The 5766-nt window shown below is 39.0% G+C and overlaps 1 pseudogene; it reads right to left on the reverse strand.

Annotated features, from left to right (window-relative positions):
• Positions 1–4840: 4840 nt before the first annotated feature.
• On the reverse strand, positions 4841–4911 carry LOC118758961 (U6 spliceosomal RNA; annotated as a pseudogene).
• Between the last annotated feature and the right edge of the window lie 855 nt (positions 4912–5766).

Raw genomic sequence — 5766 nt, forward strand, 5'->3', positions numbered from 1 at the left:
AAGCACAGGGTCCAGCACAGTCCATCCCCCCAATCAGCTGGTGGTTGCAGTTGCTGGGTTGGTTCTGTTTGCATCCCTGTTTCCCACTGGAACCAACGGGTGTTTGCAGTCCAGCCTGGTTCTGCCCAGCACATACTCGGCCCTCGCATAAACCAGTGGGGGCTGCAGTCCAGCTGGAGCGACCCACAATAACCTCCACCAGGCCCGCCCCCTCCCCTGATTTACCAGTATGTGTGGCAGACTAGTCCAGTCTGTCCCACATCCCCTTCTGCTCTCATACATGTCAACGAGTATTAAAACCTTGTTCCATCTAACCAGCTCAACTATCCAGCCTTCACGGATGTTGTTGGGTGTCTGTCTAGCCACCCCAGCCCCTGTCCTAGTTTTTGTGCCTTCCCATGAGGGGTGGTAGCCCAAGAGGGAGGAGCCCACTATTTCCCTCCCAGGCCACTCCCACTCCCAGATTATGCACTCTCCAGGTAGTTCTGTGGTTTAACTTGACAGAACTAGCCCCCAGTGCCAGCTTCTGCCAGCTGATGCTGTGGCTAAGCCCAAACAACCCTCACCCACTCTAATTGTAGATTGCACCAGTAAGAATAATCAGCCCAGCCTGGTTTTTCCCTGATGTGGTCCACATGAGGCGCACAGATGCTGTAGCCCTGCCTGGTCTGGTCTACCCCCATCCCAGCTCATGCTGTCCAGTGGGAGTAGCTGTTCAGCAAGAGAACCACCCCATATTCCCCTGTCGGCTCTGCCCCCTCCCTTACTGGTTCTCATGTGTGCTGGTTGGGTGCTGCAGTCACATCTGGTACAGGCAACCTCACCTTGGCATTCCGTGTTGTGCACTAGTTTTTGCTGTGACCAAACCTGGCTCGACCCACACTCTGTTTCGGCGTTCGGGTTTGCCAGTGGATGACGTGAACTGATTCAGCCTGGTCTGCGCCCGACCCATGCCAAATGTATGCCATTGGGACACTTTCCATGACTTCTTCTAGGCTGTTTCATTCCATGATTCTTGCACTTACCTGCAGGGTCTGTGTCCTGCCAGAGGAGTTGCCCAGGCTCCTCCATCAGAACCCCTACCAGTTCCAGATTTCGCGCATACCAGTGGTTCCATGAGCCAGCCCTATTCAGTTCACCTCCTATCCTAGTAGGAATAGTGAATGCCTTGTTTTTATTAGAATAAATATTCAGCAAGTGATGACAAAAAATGCTGAATCAATAGAAACCACTGATACCTTATTCTTTATATTTCTTATATTTTTGTACTTTCACATATAAATCAAAATGAATGTCATTTATTGTGTAGGCAAATGTTTATTCTGACTTTATATCTAAACATTCAGACAATTGCTGTTAAAATCAATGACAGCAGGAATGTAATAATTAACTTGTTATTATAATTTAATATTTTTGTATTGGTGAGTTTTAATCCAAAATAATTGTTTGTATATGATTTCTTCAGCTGAAAGAATGAGGGAAAGCAATACATATGTTATATAATGGCATAGATACATATAATATTTATGTTGCTTTAAATGAAATTTTTCAAATTCTGCAGTTGCATCCCTTAGTCAATTCAAGAAAAGTATTCTGTGAATATGCTTCTTACTAAATTGCAAGAAATTAGAAAGACAAATATAATTATATAGCACACATAAGTTTGTAGTCATCTATGCCTATGTCTGTATATATAGGAAATGAATTAACTTCCATAGTGGCATTCATTGAATTACAGGACCTTTATAAAACATATTCTTATTCCCAGTAAAATAAGCATAAAAATGTTTCTGCCACACATTTGCATCAAATGCAACTTCAAACACAATGTAAAATACCACTTTTTAAGATTCCTTGGGAGAATAAAGTTTATCATAAGATAAATCATCTCATATTTTAATTTAGCACAATTCTCACAACCTTCAAAAACATGCAATACATTATTATGTTAATCTGGTCCTCAAAAGAGCAGCATGAAATACACTATCAGCCTTTAACTTCATTATCTGTAGTAAACATAACATAAACCGGCATCTACAATACCAACCCACAAAATGTATCCCAAATATTCATCCAATATTTAGACTAATATGATTAAAAATATCTAAAAGCTTAGCACACACAGTGCTGTTAAAATAGCAAATGTATATAAAAGATGTAGGATCCTACATCAAAAATACAGAGAAAAAGTAGAATTAAAAGATAAATCTGTTCATATGTTAAGAAGATTTAAACTCAATGCACAGTTTTTTCATGATATATATTTTCTGTAAACTTTCTGAATGTGTGTTTTATGTAGAAGTAATCTTTAAGTGACTACATGAATTTATAGATTAATACTCCATCTTAATATCTTCTTTGATAAGAAGTTGTAGTTGAGAGAAAAGACTCTCTCTCTCTCTCTCTCTCTCTCTCTCTCTCCCTCTCTCTCTCTCTATATATATATACATAGTGAGAGATCTTCAGCATGCTCATTCACCCCCCAAATGGCCAACATAGGTACAGTTGGGCTAGGTGAAAGACAGGAGACATGAATGGCAGGAACCCAAGTACTTTTTGCCATATTCTGCTACCTCCCCAGGTTCATTAGAAGGGACCTAGGTCAGAAGTAGAGTCATCAAGACTCGAATCAGCATTCTCATATGGGATGTCAGACATGCAAGAAGTGGCTTGATAGCTTGTGCCACAATGCCAGCCCCTTTTCTTTTAAATGTGTTTAGTGATTGTTGTAATAGAGATGATATTTGACAATTGTGTGGCTACAAAGTGGATGTTATTTTCTTCTTGGGTCCTTACTATTATTATTTTTAAGAATTATGCATCTTTAATTGAAAGGGCAGATTTACAGAGAGCAGAGAGAAAGAGAGAGAGAGAGAGAGAGAGAGAGAGAGAGAGAATCTTCCAGCTACTCCTTGAATGGCCACATGACAAGAGCTGAGTTGATCCAAAATGAGGAGCCAGGAGTTTCTTCCTGGTATTCCCAAATGGGTATAAGGCCTCAAGGACTGGGCTATCCTCTGCTACTTTCCCAGACCATAAGCAGGGACCTGGGTTGGAAGTGGAGCAATTGGTATAGGAACTGGCGCCCATATGGGAGGCAGACACTACATTGCAGAAAATGTTCTCCACTTTCTACTGAATAGAATCATATCCCAGGACATGTATATATATAATCTGGTTTCATTTTTAATGTTTTCATGGTTTAGCTTTCCAGTGAATGGAAGTGCTCTTATAATTCTAACTCCCCCCAAAGATAACGGGTATATATATAGAAACTATGAAATCTGTATTTAATCAAAGCTGAAATTTGTTTCTCAAGGGCCACATAAGCTGAAAAATGACCCTAAGGGATAATGGAATAAAGAGAAGCCTCTTCAGAATGAAAAAAAAAATCAAATAAATTGCTAAGGAGGAAAAAGGGACATTTTCAGTTTACTAGAGTTTCTTGTGAGCACCTCTCTTATTTAATGCGTTATTCTGGGAAAAAAAGTAGTTTAACAACTTACAGAAAATACTGTTGATACTAGTCATGTCCATTGTAAAACAGTCACAAAGCTGAGTCACGACAGACAGATCTGTTCTTTAGCTGTCTGAAATAGTAACATGGACAAGCAAAAATGTTAGAATTGGGCAGCCAAAACTCCACACAAGTTATACTTGTAAGAGATCCTAGACACCCCTTCTAACATCTATTCCAGTTTTTTTCTTCTTCAAATGTTTCATGTTAACAGAAACTTCCAAAGAAATCCTTTAAGATATTTCAAAAGCATTTTACAGAGAGATGTGCTTAGTGTCTGGTCTGCCTTTGTCTCAGAGAAAGGTCACTAGGATAATAATTTCAAAAGAAATGCTATTGTTGGTGTTAACAGAACAATCAAAATACAGTACATGTAGAGCAGAAGAGGCAACACCCTGTTCTCATAATTGGAGCAAAAGTAACACGCTCCCATTAAAAAAAAAAAGAAAAAGAAAAAGAAAAAGAGAAGAAGTGAAGCTAAAGGAGGGAACAAATTGTCCATCATGAAAGCAGCTGGCACACTAAAAACTGCAAAGGCTCCAGCTGGCATTTCACAGCACCACCAACTAGCCAGATCTTCACATGGGAAAAGCGCTATATGATCTTCTGTGCGAAAACAACAAAACAGATATTTGTGAATAAATATTGGTTTGACGGGAAGTCAGACAAACTACATTTTTTTTTTTTTACTCAAAGACATGTACTTTAGCACCAGGTGCCAAGTAGAATGTCTATTTAAAGAAAAGAAAAATACAGAGAAAATCTGCAAGAGAGTGAAAATGAAGCAGATGGTGTAAATTGGTCCTTTGTTAGTCTTTAAAAGTTTAAACAAAAATATCCTAAACTGGAGTTTAAAAAATATTTTTATCAGAAATAAAACACTGCTAACATAACACCTACAACTTCTGAAATTTATTTAATTTTTTGGAGGGTGCAGGGGTCTTCTATTTACTTACCTTTCAAAAATATAGTTCTGATTCAACATAATCAACCTAACCAGCAAAACTCAAGAAACTAAACTGTTTTAAATATAGGAGCCTTGGAAGCCTCATAAATATTTTTGGTTCTTGAAAAAACCCCTACATATATATATATATATTCATTTATTTATAAATAAAATGCATAAATAAAGTAAAATATATTATATGTAAATAGAAATTAAATACATAAAACCCTTAATATATATAAAATGTATAACTGTTTTCCTGATTTAAAGTGAATTCTTTCTTTAAAAAGGATCTCACTTTTTCAGGGCCCAGTACAACAGCGTAGTGGTTAAAGTCCTTGCCTTGCACGCGCCAGGATTCCATAGGGTCACCGGTTCTTGCACAGGGGCCATGCTAATCTTCTCTGTATCGTTCCAACTTTAGTATATGTGCTGCCGAAGCAAGCACGGTCACCGGTTCTAATCCCAGTGGCCCTGGTTTCCATTCAGCTCCCTGCCTGTGGTCTGGAGAAGCAGTCTAGGACAGTCCAAAGCCTTGGGACCCTGCACCTGCATGGGAGACCCAGAAGAGCTCCTGGCTCCTGGCTTCAGATTGGCTCAGCTCCAGCCATTGCGGCCGCTTGGGGAGTGAACCATCGGATGGAAGATCTTTTTCTCTGTTTCTCCTCCTCTCTCTGTATCTGCCTTTCCAATAAAAATAAATAAATGATTTTTTTTTAAAGGAACTCTCTTTTTCAAAGAAAAAGGAGAGAGAGACCCCATTGTTGGTTCACTGGCTAAATCCCTGCAATGACCTGGGCTGTGCCAGCCCACAATGGAAAGCCTGGAACTCGATGCAAATTTCCACTTGGACAATAGAGACAAGGGCACTTATAATAGTTCTGTTTCTTCCCAGGGTTTCCATTAGCAGGAAGTTGGAATCAGGACCGAAAGTCAAGGTCAACAGCTGAACTCAGGAACCTTAACCACTAGGCCACACATGTGCACATAGAATGATTTTTAATGTAAAAGGCTCTGAATGCCTATCTGGCTCAAACAAATTTACCATGTATGGAAAACACATTAATTCATTCATGAAGGGAATGAAATACAAATGGATTCTGAAAATGATAAAAAATGTCAAAATGGTCTGAAAATAACAAATGGTAATGAAACAAGGCACCAATTGAACAGCAATGGAATTTATGCAATCATTGATAGAACAATGATAGAATTTATGCAAATCAGAAGAGTTACCCTGAGTGTTAATTACTGATGTATATCAGATTACTCAGTGGTATTATCTTTCATCATACTAATTTTA

Source organism: Ochotona princeps, chromosome 3 (assembly GCF_030435755.1).
Source record: "Ochotona princeps isolate mOchPri1 chromosome 3, mOchPri1.hap1, whole genome shotgun sequence".
NCBI classification, from domain to species: domain Eukaryota; kingdom Metazoa; phylum Chordata; class Mammalia; order Lagomorpha; family Ochotonidae; genus Ochotona; species Ochotona princeps.